Source organism: Sesamum indicum, linkage group LG5 (genome assembly GCF_000512975.1).
Source record: "Sesamum indicum cultivar Zhongzhi No. 13 linkage group LG5, S_indicum_v1.0, whole genome shotgun sequence".
Lineage (NCBI taxonomy): Eukaryota > Viridiplantae > Streptophyta > Magnoliopsida > Lamiales > Pedaliaceae > Sesamum > Sesamum indicum.
Window position 1 is genome coordinate 6013777 of NC_026149.1, and position 18583 is coordinate 6032359.

General features: G+C 31.0%; 1 protein-coding gene and 1 long non-coding RNA gene across 2 annotated transcripts in view; both read right to left on the reverse strand.

Annotated features, from left to right (window-relative positions):
* LOC110012004 lies at positions 11946 to 12735 on the reverse strand. The gene is made up of 2 exons (XR_002287146.1): positions 12280 to 12735; positions 11946 to 12063 (listed from the first exon to the last, which is right to left on the reverse strand). It is a non-coding gene; the product is annotated as an uncharacterized LOC110012004 (long non-coding RNA).
* Positions 16540 to 18583, reverse strand: part of LOC105162128 (pentatricopeptide repeat-containing protein At1g62260, mitochondrial) — a gene marked incomplete in the record, with an annotated part of 11571 nt that continues 9527 nt past the window's right edge. Inside the window, 2 exon segments of the mRNA XM_020693924.1 lie at positions 16540 to 16801; positions 18486 to 18583.

An 18583-nucleotide genomic window follows, 5' to 3' on the forward strand; every position in this document is an offset into this window, starting at 1 on the left:
GGATCATGAATTCCTTGAGTATATGTGTTAGGATGAAATTGTTCTGATGTATGTGGCCATTTATAATTATCATGAGAGGTATTTATATAATATTCCAGAAAAGAATAATCTTCCATGTGATAATATCAATATTAGTGATGAGATAATTAGCTGATCAGTGTAATTAAAAAATTGTAATTAAAAGTCCAATTTTTTATTTTTGAAGTGGTAAGTACGTAGATGATTATATCAATATCATAATAAATTAAAAAATACGCGAATTCAATCAATATATCAATATAAATAAAAATAATAGAATAAATTACAATAATTGAACTCATGTATATAAAGTAAGATAAATATTCACTCGTCTGATGGAACTCGAACCCCATGACTTCAAATTAATTTGTTCATAGGATCTCAACCTTCACAACTAAATTAATTAAGACATTAATAAATTGTTATTTACGAGCTGTTGCGGCATGCCGTCTCTGCGTGATATAATAAATGAACTTAAGATATCATCGACATAACAAAAGCATCGATGTAGCGACATAAAAATGGTTTTGTAAGAAAAAGATTAATTGCAATTAATTTTTAAAAATTACTTAATTAGGATTATAATTATCATATTTAAAAATTGGTGTGACGGTATCATTAACCACTGTTGTGAGTGCAGATAGCCTTTATTTTTAATATTAGTGATGAGATGAAATCTACAACATGAAATAAAATGTAATTATGGGAGAAAAAATAACGAAAACTCACCAAAATAAGGAGAATTAAAGAACTTAAACAATACTAAAAATTATTCCAATAGCTAAGAAAATTAGAAAGGAGAGTAAATTGGTTGATAATTAACAACGAATTTAATAAGAGATAAGAATTTTAAATTTTTATGTTTTCAAAATTTACATTAAAATAAAATATTTCCTTATTATAATTAAAAAGAAACATGATTTTAATAATCTACATATACATCCCTAATTAATAATGAAGAAATAATGTATAATTATGAAATATGAACCCCCATCTACGTACTAAGTCACCCTATACTACTCAACAGAGTGGGTGCGCATATATATATATATATATATATATATATATATATTATATAAAAAGACTATTTTAATCCACGAAGAACGATTAATTACACTGCAATACCAATTTTTTGAATTTTCAAAAATATCTCTTTTGTATTTTCAATCACCCTCTATTCAAATTCTTATATATATATGCCACTAATTTTTTATCAATACTCCTAATTAGATAATTTCAAAAATGAATTGTAATTAATTTTTTTTTCTTTCTCTTTTTACAAAAGTGATACCATTAATTTAATACCACTACACCAATTTATTTATCATGCCGATAATGTATTAAGTTTGTTTTTATTTTTTTTTTAAAAATTTAATTTGTTGGTTTATATATGATATTTTTATTTATAATATATTTTAAAATATTAAAAATTATTTATTATATACACATAGAGAAATCGTACCATGCAGTTGGTATATAAAAATGTATTCTTGGATTATTATAGTGATATCCCCCACGAATGGACAGATCTAGGGAGGGACCCTTCGTATGTAGCCCCATCAGGGCAAACACCACCGTTGGATCCGGTAGCCGGCATCCTGGCCACACCTATAATCATGATATATGTGTACTAGAATTTGCTCTTCTGTTGTGTCTTTTAGTGTAATATAATATTCCTTTTTATTTTTAAATTTATTACTTTTTATTTTTGTGGAGAATATTTATTTTTGCTATAAAGAAACTTTCTCTTCCAAAAATTCCACATTACTCAAATAACAATGTATACATATATGTATATATATTATACAATCAATTGATAAAAGGTCGAACGTAGCCGTACCTACAATGTGGGTTCAAATTCATGTCAAGACGTTTAATGAGGTTAAACGTACGTTTTGATCTTAGTATTGGTTCCTATGTGATTACGTCGATTAGCTCTGATCTATATTTGTGTTGATTCCCACATAATTAGATTTTAATTTACAGTAAATTTTATAGAGATTCTGATCAGGACACATGCATAGCATAGACGCAATCTTTATTAGCGGGTATATGGGGTACCACCCCTTCTTTTTTCTTTTGTCTACCAAAAATATATGTACATACATATATATATCATATTATTAATTTTTTTAAAACAAAAAATTTATGTGCGGGTGTGAAATTTGCAATGAATAAATCATGCAAAAACAATCTATATTATGTAGATTTTTTTGTGATTGTTATTGTTTAATATATATATATATATATAAGTTTTGTTTTTGAAAGATAATATTAGAAAAGAAAATAATAATAAAAATATTCTGAAAAAGGGTCTAAAAGAGGTCAAAATGGGAGAGTAATTTTGGAACAGAAGTGCATAATATATATAAATAAATGCAGCAATGGGATCAAACGTAGTCAGCTTTTTAATAGGCCAATATTCTTCTCGGGATTGGTGGAAAAGACTTCCAATTCCCCTATAAATACTGCCCTCTCCTCTTCCCTCAAACCTACACTTTCTCTTCTCTCTCTTTCTCTCTCTTCATATTCACAAAGTTATACTATAATGTATAATCTCTGTTCTCTCTCTCTCTATCAATATATATATATATGTATGTATCTTTCTTGAAGAAACCCTATTTAGGGTTGCATCAGACTGTTCTTTGGGAGAGTTCTTGAGAAATGAATGGCTCTCTTCTTACCCTTCCACAGCTTTCTTGAACTGCACAGTACTGCAGATGACTGTACGTCCCGCAACCGGAGGTGATTATGTATGTATGCAATCTCTATGCGGTTCAATAAAGCTGTGGGAAGATATGGGGAGGGCCATGGAGAATTCAACATCAGATAAGGGTTTTACTGCATGGTAATTTTTGTCTATATATATATATATATATATATATATCTCATCTTTCTTTGCTGTTGGATTCTTCTTTTCGGTACAGTTAGTTCGTGTTTTACTGCTTTACAGTAGTTCAAATAAATGATTAATTGCTTACTCAGCAGACCAGATCTGGTGAAACCCTTTTCAAGTTACCTCATTCTTACATTGTAATCTTAAAGTAAATCTTAATTTCTGTGTTCCGGATTTATTTTACTGATCTGTTTCTTTGATTTTCCTGCGGTTTCTTCTTTTTAGACCCTAAAATTGATGTGCCAAAGTCATTCTTAATAGCTTTTCTAGCTTGAATTTTACAGGATATATATATATATATATATATAGATATGATAATTGGTATCTCCTCAACCACACACATGGAGGGATAAGAAAAAGGATTTTCCTTTTCTGATTTCAGATCTTTTCATTCACATGTAACACAAAAGACATGATAATTTCCTTGTAATTAATTGTCGGAAAATGTTTAAATATTATACCATATAGTTAATATTCCGATCTAAATATATCGATGTCCTTGATTTTTTTTTTAATCTTATTCAAGAAATACATGAGAAAAGATTCAAACCCTTTGTTTCTTTTTCATGTATTAATTATAATTTACATAGTGTAAATGAATTAATTTTGTAATTTTTCATTGAATTTGTACAGGCTGTATTTCATCTCAAGCATCTAATTATTGCAGGTGTTAAATTTTAGTTATTGCAAGTTATTTATCCTAATAAGTGTATGTGCAATAACACTCCATATAAATTTACAATAATTCTTGGGGCTAGACACACACACACATATATACATATATATATATATGTCTGTGTGTGTGTGTGTGTGTGTGTTTGGTTTGGACCACACAGTTTGCATATTTGCCTTTATGTCATGCAACCACACCTTAAAGCCACTTATGTAAAGAATGTTTCAACAAATAAAGCTCTACCAATTTCAAATTGGTGAGGTAAAATCCAATTCAAGACTCTGAGTTTTGCTCCGGATTTCACCTTGGAAAAGAGAGTGAAAAGGCATTTGCAGACTGAAAGGCAGACAAACTTCAAGGGGGAAAAAAAAACTAGGGTTTTTTAATTTTTTTTCCCACCCCAAGAATGGAGAAAATTAAGATTGATGCAGTTTTGTCTTGTTGAGGGCTGTCATGACTATGGATCAGATCCTAATGTTGCTGTCTCCTCTTTAGTTTAAACATAATCCCACTCGAAAAATCAGGAGTGAGTAGCTAGGTCTAAATTTATGTATATCCAATCTTGAGTTTTTGCTGTTTAGATCTACAAATATTGCCAATTTTGGCCCATTGTTGAGTTGGAGAAGCTCGCGTACGCACAAACATGCTTTTACTTTAATTACTGTTTCAAAAATTGAAAACTGAAAATGAAAACACAAACGAACAGGCGTAGATTTTTGAAAATTCTGCATTAAGAGATCAATTCTTGCTTTAAGGGGTCTCCCTGAAATGCTGATAAAGTTCTTTGTTGCTTCTAATTCATTTATGGGCAGTAAGCTGTTCTTCTCTTTGGGACTAATTAATTACGAATATCTGTAAGTTTTCTTGTCTTAATTTGTTCTTGAAATTCTTGATATGCAGTAAGATTTCGACGTTTTGTCCATGTTGATCAGCTTCAAGATTCTTATGTTTATGTATATAAATTTGCTGCACCTTGAGCTTCAAGACTCTCCGGTGTTCTCGGCCTTTTGGCTCTTAAGCTGAAATATATGTGTCTCTATATCATTACAAGAAAATAGTTCAATAGCTATAACAAATTTAATATTAAAATGAACACTGAGATAATTAGTAAGAAAATCTTGCTAAATCGTTGCTACTTAATTCATATTATTTAATATAAAAAATTTACTTATTAATAGATTTAGCAACAAAATATCTTTAAACAATTCGTAATTATTTAGTCATTTTTTTTAGTATATATAATATATATATATATATGCTTTAGGATATATGAAGATATGAGTAATGTTGAAAAGTTTTCATGATATATCTACAATTTGATCTTCCATCTACGGCGGAGACAAAATTAAGCATCAAATAGTAGAAATCCAAAAGGGATTTATGATTGATGGAACCCCTTCTCGTTTGATCATTTGGTTGTCTTATAGTTAATTTTTTTTGCTACTGTCTCTGGTTCACAATGAATTATGGCTGCACTTTTATTTTCACACACACACACACTTATACATACATATATATATATATATATATTTGTGGTTTGTGGTTTGTACTTAATAACAAAGATTTTTAATTTCTCTTCCATTTAAATTTAGGAAAAAAATGCATACTCGTTCTGTAATATTTGAAATGAGCAAATTACTTCTTATGAAAAAAATACCAAATTACCTTAATGTGTTTTTCTAAATTATAAAATTACATTTATAATCTTAATTATCTAAGAACCATTAGATTTGATTTGAATTTAAAGTCCAAATTTGACTAGTAGATTAATGGCCCATATCTTATTTTAATTTCAAATCAACGGCCAGCATTTAAAACTATATTTTTTATGTGAAATAATATTATATAAATATATAAATGATTTTATGTTTATATGTAATATAGGATAAAAGAAAATTTTCGTCCTATAGATAAGAATTCTTTTTGGTCCTTTATCTTTGACAATATTAAATTTACTTCTTTATTTAGCAATTTTGCGTAGATTCGGTCATTTAACTTTATTTATGATATTTTTGCCCTTTTGATGACAAAGTTTAATAATCCATCCTAATTCTTTTAAAAAGGCCCAACATGCTTCCAAAATAAAACTAAGCTTTCATAAATTTATATTTTGTTTTGATTGCCTTATTTCCTGGTATTCCAAATTCTTGATTTAGTTATAAGATGCAAAATGAATTGAGATAGAGTAAATTTACCCTTTTAAAAATTGTGAAGGGGTAAAATTATTCAAAATTATGTTAGAGGACTAAAATTACGCATTTTTGAAAGTTATAGGACTAAAATTAAAATATGTAAACTTAAAGGACTAAAAAAATAATTTTTTTATGTAATATATTATAAATATATATATATAAAAAGTATATATATTTAGAGAGAGAAAGAAAGGATGGTGGAGGGCGGTGACGGGGAAGGGTTTTTGGAGAAGGGGAAGGGTATCGGGGAAAGATTTCAGGGGAAGGAGAAGGGTTTACGGACGAAGGGCTACTCGAGAAGGGTTCGCTAGATGGGGGAAAGGGATCCGGGGATTGCGGGGCGACGACTGTGGGAGGGTTTCTGGGGAATGGGGTCGACAACAGGGGAAGGTTTTATGCCGCCACAGCTATGGTGGCGACGGGGAGGTTAGCTTTTTTTAATAATAAAGATATATTTATATATATTATATATATAATATAATTTACATATAAAATAATATTTATTTTTAAAAAAACTAATAAAAAGCGTTAAAGACGCGTGTAATGCACCAACTCTTTTGAGGGGCTAATTTGCTTCTTTTAGAAAATCACCGAAAGGTAATTTAATATTTTTTTCACATGAGGTAATTGCTTATTTCGGATTCACACGGGGTGGTGTGCATTTTCCCTTTAAATATAATTACATGGAAACTATGTATTACCCTCTCATAAATATGTCGTTTTTTAGAAATTATTATGTGGTTATTCAAAATTAATTTAATTACTCAAAGCTAAAGTCTTTAACCAAATTAAAAGTGTGTAATTAATTTATTTTGCTTGCTTTATATAAATGTATATATGTTGTAAATTAATATAGAAGGTTAAGAAGTAAAGGAAAGAATGATGCGATTTTCTAATTTTACAGAAAAATTAGCCAACCATGAGACGTAACTATGATTTGCACATAACCTAATTAATGAACGAAATAGATGGAATTCTCAATTTAATTGGATCATATGCAAGTCATATGCAACTTTTCAACCAAATTGGCTGGAAAGGTATAGGTATTAAAATTATAAAAAAATTAAAATTAAAGAATTAAATTGTAAAATTCAATTTGTGCAGGAAAAAAACTGCAATCATTAAATTGTACTTTGGCCTATATGTATATTTTACCAATCAAATATAAATTAGTAATTCTTGTTACTAATTTAATTTTCATAATTAATTCCTAGATATAATATCATAATATTAATTATTTATTCACAGAGTAAATTTAAAATATATATGGATGGAAGGATGATGTTTTTGCATTTCTTTATTTTAATTTTGTCATCTTAATTCAACTTATAATGTGACATCCACCATTGATGTTATGGTCCACTACCATCACATCAGCATCGGTCCGTTAAAGATTGTCGATCAAATTTGTTGATTACAGGTTGAGGGATATGAGCTGCAGAGGCCAAAAGGACAAGACGACGACGTCTGCTGTACGTACCGTTCCAAACACGTTGGGACGGAATTATTGCCTCTCCGTTGGCATTTTTCTCCCTTTATACACACATGCTGTGCCCTTCATGGATTCACATGCTTTCATTTGCTTTCGCTGCTGCCTCAACTAACTCAAAGCACACTATCAAAAATAAAATTAAATAAGTATATCTATTTTTTTTATTTATGATTTATTTTTACAAAAATAATTTGTGTTCTTTAAATAATTATATATACACATGTATATGTTAAAACCGTCGACATCATTTACATAAATCACTTATATTTTTTGAAAAATTATAAATACATCCTCATAATGCCAACGATATTACACAACTATATCTACTTTTTGGATGCTAAGGATGATTCTGTAAGGGATAATTGCATGAAACACACCCATATTTTCATTTTTCTATTGAAAAAAATCCCATGTCATTAAGCAGCCTAAACATCCCCCCATATTTTAAATGAGGATTAAAAGGAAATTTTAGTCCGGTAACTGCAAGCAGTTCTCATTTTAGTCCTGTAACTTCCTATTCATTTTAGTCCTCAATAACTTGAAAAAGCTCAATTTTGGTACACATTTGGACGAAAAATTGGTTCAGTCACCGAAAAAAGGCACATGGTCATCACGTGACTTTTTTAATTAGGGAATCCATTTTTATTGGCCAAAAACGCACTTACATGGCGGAGGATATGGATTAAAAAAAAAAAAGAGGCGATGATGTGGATTTCTTATCCACGTCATGTGCTGACATGGAATTGGGGGGAAAACACAGATTAATGCCTCTTCGATCTTCAGCCCTAATTCCTAATCCCCTTCGATCTTCAGCCCTAATCCCTCTTCGATCGCCAGCCCTAAAAAATGACCTAATCCCTAAAACCTCTGTGAGAGCAAGATTCACAATACAAAAGTGAAGGATGGTGTTCGTTAAGCATGAGAGGCATATGGGTATGCCTCCTCCTCAATACCGTAAGTTTTCTTAACCCTTTTTCTTCGTTTTTTGTACGTAGAAAGGGACCCTTGCTGGGTTTTTGTTATTATTGTGTAGGATTAAAGGCAATTTTAGTCCCCTAACTTCAGGTCACTCTCGTTTTAGTCCCGTAATTTACTAGGATTCCATTTTAGTCCCCTAAAATTAAAAAAAAAATCTCAATTTTGGTACAAATTTCGTCGGAAAGTTGCCTCACTCGTCGGAAAAAAATTACATGCCACTCATGTGACTTATTAAATTGGGGGTTGCTTTTCTATTGGCTGGAACAGATGAGGTGGTGACTACCTGGCGCTGATGTAGCGACGACGTGGAATTAAAAAAAAATATGCCTGACGTGGATATTTAATCCACGTCAGCAAAATTAAAAAAGAAAACCACAAAACAAACGGCTTCTCTCTTATAATTGCAGCCTCTTCTTCCATTTCCCCCAAAATCAAGAAGAACCCTAGAACACCCAACAAAATTGAAGAGCAATGTCGATGATAATTGGGGTAGTGACTTCTTGGGGCGACCACAGCAATGCCGTCGGCCACAACTCTTAACTTCAACAGTTGGATACTGGTTGGAACGATCTTCAACTTGTTTGTTTTCCGGTACCGGAAGAGGTGGTGGCAGAGGTACAATTATGTACTCTCGGCAACATTGGATGCATGGCTTGCTTTTATGGGGGTGGTTTTGTATTTCTGCCTGGGTATTGAGAATGTGAGCATTTCGTGGTGGGGTTCAAATGGAGAGTACGGTGACTTGGCTTCATGTCTTCAATTTTATTGGGTGTTCTAGAGTTCTTCTTGATTTAGGGGGAAATGGAAGAAGAGGCTGCAATTATAAGAGAGGAGCCGTTTGTTTTGTGGTTTTCTTTTTTAATTTTGCTGACGTGGATATTTTATCCACGTCAGACATATTTTTTTTTAATTCCACGTCGTCGCTACATCAGCGCCAGGTAGTCACCACCTCATCTGTTCCAGCCAATAGAAAAGCAACCCCCAATTTAATAAGTCACATGAGTGGCATGTAATTTTTTCCGACGAGTGAGGCAACTTTCCGACGAAATTTGTACCAAAATTGAGATTTTTTCAGTTTTAGGGGACTAAAATGGAACCCTAGTAAGTTACGGGACTAGAACGAGAGTGACCTGAAGTTAGGGGACTAAAATTGCCTTTAATCCTTATTGTGTATGTAGACCCTTGCTATGTTTTTCTTGTTTATTATTGTGTATGTGGACCCTCGCTAGGTTTGTCTCGTTTTTCTTTTTGTGTTTGTCAACCATTGCTTCTTTGTTTTATACTTTTAATGGATGTGGTCCCCTACAGTAACTCGTATTTTTTTTTTGTGTGTTTCTTTTTTGTTTTAATTACAGATCGTGACACTAAATCCATTACATTGTCTCTGCATTATAATGGTGTGGCTAGACATATCCCTGGAGCTATGTTTGTGGGGGTAGCGTCTCTAAATATGATTATGTATTACCCCAGGAGATCAACATTGAAACTTTTAAACTGTTTTGTGATAGTCTTGGGTTAGGGAAGGGTAGGGTATTTTATATAATTGTGAATAAAGATTTTAAAATGTTAATTGATAACAATGATATGAAGAGGACATGGAGGAAAATTAAGAAGAATGGAGATATATTTATTTATATTGAAGTTGAGGGGGGTGAGGGGCCTGTAGAAATTGAAATGGTTGAAGGGGATGAAGGACTTGCAGAAACTGAAATGGTTGAGTAGATGAGGGGCCCTTTACTTTTTTTGGGGGCTGAAGTGATTGGGGGGGGTGGGGGGTGGGGGATATACCTGAAGTTGCAAAAGGGCTGAAAATTGCTGAATTAATGGTTGAGGGTGGTCATGGTGCTGTAGAGGGTGAGGGTGAAGGTGGCTATGGTGCTTCAGAGGGTGAGGGTGTTGAGAGAGATGAATTGGTAGATAATGATTATGAGGAAATTGAGGGTCAATCAATTAATGGCTGCAGGGAGAGAGTGGTCATGGTGATGAAAAAGTGGGATATACACACATCATGAGTTTCAATGCATGTGTGTGCATCTAGCTACATACATGTAATTTGTATTTATATAAACATATATATGGATGTATGGTGGCTTAAATGCATTTTAGGCCATGTAATTATGGTGTTTTGATATTTTGGTCCCGTAATTTATTAGGGTAGCAATTTAGTTGTATATGTGTTTACAATTTGAGATTTCAGGATAAAATTAGTGGTTGGAAATTTTAAAGTTGGCTGAGATGATGATGCCACTTTTTCCGGCCAACTTTGAAAATTCTGGATAAGATTGTCCTAAAATCTTAAAATTAGACAAGGTGGATGACTATTTTACAACCCTAACAAATTACAAGACAAAATGTCTAATGGCTATAATTATAGGATTAAAAATATAAGGGATAATTAAACTGTCATCCCATGATGTTTGGTGGAATTATATATACACCCTCTGTAGTTTGAAAAATTACATCTAGCACCATAAACTTTCCTTCCCTCTCCATTAGTCAAAATTCATCGAAATTGCTGATATTAACCATAAAACAAAAAAATCTATATTTACACCTCAATTGACTTATTACTTACTTATTGCAGATCAAATAAATCTTTTGTAATCAGATTACCCTCGTACATCTTCACGTACTAATGCATATGAGGAGGTATATTTTCACCGTTATAAGTGTAACTTAGTTCGAAAAAAGTTATTAATTTGACCTGTAAAATCAAGGATAAATATCAATTTCAATTCAATTTTTGTTTGTTAATATCCGAAAATTCAGTAAATTTTTACCAATAGGCGAACTTATTTATTAGATGGAAACAAACCTCACAAATGCTATATGTAATTTTTCAAAGGGACCTACGTATAGTTATATTAAATTTCAGGAGATGGGAGTATAATTATCTCAAAATATAATTAAACCTATATCTGACAGGTACCTATTTGTGCTGAAAAAGTTACTAAAATTTATTGGCAAGATTATAATTTTAGTAATGTATATTAGAAGTGTTGCCAATCTCTTCCTACAAGCAACATACTAGCAACAATATATGATTTTATAATTCAATTGGAAATCCGCCGACAATGGAGAATTTTAGAAAAATTAGAGTTTTTTGCCAATTGGATACCAATTATGGACGTGGCATTAGATCTAGACATTTTCAAGGGAAATTTTGCTATATTATATGACAAAAAATGCAAAAGGGGTGTAATTAATTTCCCTCCAGAACATTAGGGCTAATGCTGTGAAATTTGCCATGTCCACAATTGCCGTCCAATTGGCAAAAACATCCTTAACTTTTCTAGAATTTCCAATTGCTTGTGTGAGTTATCGGCAAAACGACTAAAAATGTCATAAATTTATAAATTATAGGATTAAAATTACTAGTGTATGTGTTACTTAAAGGACGACGGTCGCCACCCTCCTTGACATACATGACTAAATTACAATTTTGCGAAATTTATTTATATATCTTGGTTGTAATAGGCTGAAAAATTCTTACTCAAATCAAGGTTGGCCGAACCAACAAATCCATAAAAAATGTATCACACTTGTCATGTGATTTGTCGTTTTTCTTAAATTATATACGAACCATACATTAAATATATTATACTTATCATATAATTAACTTCGATCAAATCTAAAATGTTCCGGTTATAGGAGGGTGGCATGAAACTCACCACTTTGGACAAAAACAAAAGGGCAAACAAGATGAACTATGATCAATTATTGATGACAAAAAGGGAAACAAGGGCAGAGAATCTTCTCTGCAAAACCTCTGAGTTTTCACCACTCCGATCCGAAAGTTCTGAAATCATAACATCTACACCAAAAGAATTGGAATACAGCAGAGTAAAACCTCCAACAGTTAGCCGTAAAAACAAAAAGAAAAAAAAAATGATCATTTCTGAATTGCAATAGCAAATTCTCAACATAAACAATGGTTGGAACAATTTACCTTCATATGATGACAACATTCACCATGACTTGCAATGAAGATCATAGAGTTAAATTATGCAGATAAAATATCAGAATTTACCATGGAATAAAGCTAAACATTAGCTGCATTTGAATGCCTGAAGAGAAGAACCCTCCGGGCAATTTTTTGCCCCCCTGCCCGCCCGTCGGCGATGGAGAAAAAGCCCGGAAACATCATGTTCTCCCACAGCTTTCCTGAACTTAGTTATAAGCTCCGATCGAGAGCCATGCTCGTGATCAGGCAAAAATGGGATCGATCCTGATCACATAATGGACCCTATCCGTGTTCTTGATCACGTAAAATGGATCAAGAATTGAAGCAGAAGGAAGTTCAAGAAAGCTGTGGAAAAGCATGAATGGACTTGTTTATTATGATATGAAAACGACAATCATCTTGATCATGAGTTAGCAGTACGTACGATGAATTAATTGATTGAGAGAGTGATGAGTGATGAATTTGTAAGGAGGGATGGGAGTGGAGGAAGAAAATGAATATGAAAACTACTGTGATGGACCACTTGAGCATGTGTGTGTAGTGTGTGAGAAATTAAAGCAGCTTTATAGAAGAAGGGGAGGAAACAAAGTAGGGTTCACATCACACACAAGACCAATTTTTGCCCACATGTTAGCCGCTTTACTTTGCAAGTGCCTGTGGGGTACATACGCATCACACTTGCATATAGGAAAATAGCATTTTAATTTTGGTAAGTGTGTTAGGGTTTTTATACTTTAGATCCCACTGATTATTAAATTGTCATTTTTTGTTTCATTACGTTATCTCGTTAGATATTTAATAGAAAAGACTATATAGCCGTTAAATTTTCAAACTAGGCACTTAAATGCACGTGTTAAGTATGTGATCTTTTTTATTAAATGTCTAAAAAAAAGGTGTTATACAGGACCAAAAATACAACTTTTTGCAAGTTACGGGATCAAAAGTGTCGTCCTTAAGTTATGAAAAGAAAAATGTTATTTCACCAAAATTTCATGGTTCAAATTGTGGATTTACATACATGTATATATAGGTATAGCTACGTCTTTCTTGATCAACAGAAGAAATATTATCATTGGGTTATGGTGAATTACAATATACGGTAAAGTGAAAAGTGTTAAATACTAATTTGAGTACGGCTATCATGTAATGGCGCCTATAAATCGTTGTTCTGAAAGTGAGGTCAAAATATTAGTTACAACTAAAAAAATAGCAAATGTTTTGTTGTAGCTAAAATCATGGATAGTATTTATCACTGTAGTCAAAATTTTAATTTTTCATATTGATTTTTTTTAACTGTAATGTGATAATATTGATTTATCATAATTTTTAAATCGTGTTTGATTATGGTTAGTCCATTTCTCCACGATCTACATCGGAGCAGAAGATTAGTAAGGAATTGTTCTTGGTACTAATTTGGTGCCCATTCTTACGAACTTGGGATGATTAGGGTTTGATAATTAGCTGTAGTTAATTGTACATACGAATCAGTTTGTATACTTTTTAGCCAGACAGACCTTTTAGGGTTATGGAGTGCTAGCTAATTATTAGGAATATATAATTATATTTATATTCTCTCATTTATGATTTATTTATATAAATTATTTATGTCTTTTGAATATATACACCCATTAAAAACGTCAACATCATTTACACGAATGAGTCATATTTTTTGAAGAATTATACACCCCAAAAAAATTAATATTATTAACAAACTATCCTATTTTTTTACTGTTAGGAGTAATTTATATAATTATACAAAAGGTACGGTGATTTATATAATTAAACCATAGGTCATTTCGTATAAATGTAATTGTCCCTAATTATATATTGTTGCGGTGTTTTTTGAGGGTCAATTGGGCGGATTGAATTTTTTATTTTAAATTTATTAAATTATTTACACATTATGCATTATGTAATTTTATTTTTATTTAAAAAAATTATATAATACGTAGAAGGTGTATATAATAAATGAAAGTATTAGATGCAATATGATTTATAATATTAAATCTGATACACAGAAGGAGGGTTTTGGTGGGTTTGGGTATGTGGTGGGGGTGAAATTAATTTTGATAAAAAGATGGGAAAAAAAGGGAAAAAGAAAAAAACACAGAAAGAAAATGGAAAAGAATTAAAATAAATACAAAATACGAAAAGAGAAGGCCTAAAAGAAATAGTTATATAAATAAAAGAAAAAGAAAGTTTTCTTCTTTTTTCCACTTTAATTGACTCCCAATAAAGGTCTTTAATAATAGTAACAACAAATTGGTCCTTTATTTTTTATAATATTAGATTTAGTTTTTTAACTTAATTTACGACTCTTTTACCCTTTTGATGATAAAGGGTAATAGTCCGCTTTAATGTTTTAAGTGTTATATAAATAAATATTTTTTTCAATAAATCTAGACTCTTATACCATTTTAGGAGAACATTAGCTATAAGATGCAAAATGAATGAATGTATACGGACTAAAGTTGCTCTTGAAGAGCTGCGTAAGGCAGGTAAAATTGTCCGAAATTGGGTGAAGAATTGAAATTAAGCAATTTTAAAAGTTATCGTACTAAAACTAAAACGAGTAAATTTAAAGAACTATAATTAATAGCAGGCAAACTTAAAGGACTAAACAAATAATTTTTCACAACATATATAACATAGAAATTAAAATTTGAAGACATCTACAAAAATTGGATGCCTTCCATGTGAATTTAGACCCGTATGAGTTGTGAATCGTCAAATCAATTGTGATTTAACTGCTCATAGCTAATGTGGGTACAAATTCATATATATGGACAACATCAAATTTGTGATGATCTCATTTATCATTTGACGACTCATAATTGATGTGGGTACAAATTCATACCAACATCATCAATTTGTGATGCTATCATTTGTCCTCTGACAACTCATACTTGATGTACGTACAAAATTTTAATAGGCAACATTAAATTTAACTATTATATCATTTGGGATTTAACGATGCATAATTGATGATGTGGGCACAAATTCACGTAGACAGACCAAAAGATATAATGATCACATCCCCAATCACATGTCACCATGTGCCCATTATCTCCCACCAATATTATTTGGCATGAAAGGTATGGGAGGAGGAGGGTTTACATATATACATATATTTTTATGGTTTTTTCTGCATCATACCCACTAATATATATTATCTTTGCTAATTAAATAAGATACATATAGCCCACTACTATTAATATTTTTGGACAATTGATTCTTTTTTATTAATATAAATGCATGAGAAGTGGGTATTCAAACAGAAAATATTTCAATATTTTCAATGCAATTGATATGATTAAAAGAAACAAATAAACAAAAACTTAACTAATACAAAAATAGATTAATTACTCATATTTTTTGAATTCAAACTCACAATATTTCGATTGATGCCTCAACGCTCTTACGATTTGAATTAAATAATGTGGATTAGCAACGAGAATTTCACATAGTAATTAGGTTGACGTTGATTTTTTTGTATAATTATTGAATAATTTTCTTATAGTGTCTCGCTTTGTCCGGATAAAATTATGCGTGTGGATACAAATAAATAAAAGAAGAAGATTGAGTATGTGTCTTGTGTCCGGATGACTAATTATTGGTACTTGTTTTACATTTTTACGACTAATTTTTTCTTGCAATTTTCTGTGAATTTGTAATTTATAAAAGACTTGGGGTGTTCTTATACTGTGGTCTGACTTCAGAAAATATTAATATAATTAAATTACCCTAATTTTTTTCATTAGAAGGTACAATTGAAAATTGGTTCTGTATGTAAGGGAAGTGACATAATTAGTCCTGTAAGTATCGAACTGATAATTTTCATCCCGTAAATTTTAGTTCAGTAGCAATATTAGTTCGTGGGATCAAAAATGACCGAAAATTAGCCGGACAATTAATTGGGGATTAAGGTTTCGTCTATCAACTGAATTCTACTTAAACACGTGGCATCCTACATGAATGTTGGGTAATCTGCTCAAGAATCACAACCCCAAACCTGTACACAGGACTTCAGCTTTGCCCTTAAAATTTAAATTTATTAAATTTGAACGGCAATGACGACCATCTCCCATATCTCCCCTGCATCACCCAAATCTTCTCTAGACGACTGCAATCGCAATCGCCCAAATTTGCTTTAGACGACCACAGTTGTCGTCGCCCCCCTCTATGCGGATGGAAGGAGGTTGGGGTGGGACATTATTTTCCCAAAATATATACTACTTCACCAAAACGTCGATAATACTAAATAAAATTTTTAAATCATAAAAAAAATAAATATAATTACAACATATTTTTTTAAAAAAAGGACGGGGGGTGGGGGCGCAATTTTCTGACGGCAACTTGGAGTAGGAAAGTGTTGTCCCTTTATTGGTAGTTAATTTATAACTGATTGGGTATTCCTTATCAGTAAAAAGGTAAACTGCGTTAAGAGGGTCACATGACGTCACGGATCTGATGCGTCGCTTTTTAACAGAGGCGCAGTGTAGAGAGTTTGTGTCGCCATATTCACGTGTGCTGTACTTCACCCTCGCCGGCGCGCTTTCAGTGTCTTCTTTTCCTTATCTTATCTCACCTAAAAACACTTTACTTACTGTGAATAAATATATTATGAGAATTTATTTTGAAAATTGATATATAAATATTTTATTTATTATTTAAAAAATTATGCATATTCGTTTCAAATGAAAAATAATTTTATAGTTTTTGGACGATAAGGTGACAATAACTACTTTAATTTTGTTAAATTTAAATTTTATATATGTATTTTAAAAATTGTAGAATTAGCAGATGAGTAAAGTAAATAATTTATAAAGCATATTAGTTCATAAAAATATTTTTAAAAATTTTTAAAAATATATATATATATATTATAATTTAGAAAAATACAATTTAATCCCCTGTGATATTGTAAATATGCAAATTACCTCCCTATGAAAAAAAGTTAACAATTTAATCCCTGTATTTTTTAAGTTTATCCCCTATGTTTTTTAAAATTAAGCGTTTATGAGGGTAAATTGCTTTATTTTAAAAAAATACAGGGGATAAATTACTATTTTTTTCATAGGGTGTAATTTGTTCGTTTGCAATATCACAAGGGGAGTAAATTGCATTAAACTCTTACAATTTATAATATAAAAGGACATTTTGCATGGTCAGTTTACCATAAAAATTGGATAAAAATCTAATGGATGCTAACATAATGAGCTCGATGTGGGACGAATGTTAAAATCATGAAAGTATTTATAATATTTTAAATAATAATAAAAAGATATTTGTAATTATAACAAACTTAAAAAAAGGTGACTGTGATTTCTCAAAAAAAAAATAAATAAATAAATAAAAAGCTTTCATATATTATAAATGAAATTCCAATCTACTATGTTCATGAAAGCTTTTATTTGATTTGATGAAAACATATAAAGAATGTTAATAAGAAACTGGGAAAATTGCATTTTTCTTGCGGGTAAATTGCAATTTAGATACATGTGTTTTGAAAAATACGCAAATAACTCCTTATGAAAAATAAAATAGTAATTTATCCTCCTGTATTTTTTAAAATGTAGCAATTTACCTTCCTATATTTTTAAAATTGAATCAATTTACCTCCCTAATTAATTTACCTCCTTAAGCAGGGAGTAAATTGATTCATTTTTTAAAATATAGGAGGATAAATTGCTATTTATTTTTTATAGAGGGATAATTTACTCATCTTTAATATCACAGGAGAATAAGTTGCATTAAACCCTTTTTCTTTCTAACTTAGAGCTAGAGGGTATCTTCAAAAGATTTTCAATTTATTTGTTCCTTTTAACTTTTGTTAGAAATTTAATGGTATAAATTCACGTGTTAATTACTTATCCTGATGATATCAAAAGTCGGAGAGGAAGGGCCAAAGGGTATGAGGCCACTGCATCTGCATCCTGATGATCAAAGCGGAAAGAGGTAGAAACAAACGAGTGTGACTGAGATCAAAGGGGAAATCCCTGAATTGATTATTCATCCCTCTAACATTTAGATTTACGGTCTAAATCTCATCTCTTCGATTAATGGTCTAGATTCGATTTCATTTATTCTGATATATAATATGAAAATATATAAATTTAAAGTTCATATAATACCATAATTATAGAATTTGAAAACAAATATCTCAAAAAATGGACAAGACACAATAGACAGAGAACATCAATCGAAAAGTGTAGAGTAACATGATTTGTTTGCAATATGCACAAAGTAAAAGTTAATTAGGGACCACAAACCTTTTAAGCTTGTGCAGCTGCCCAACTCTATTTGGCATAATTATTCACTTGTACCCAAATGCTGCTAAAAGCTGCCAGTTATAACCCTTCTCTACTTC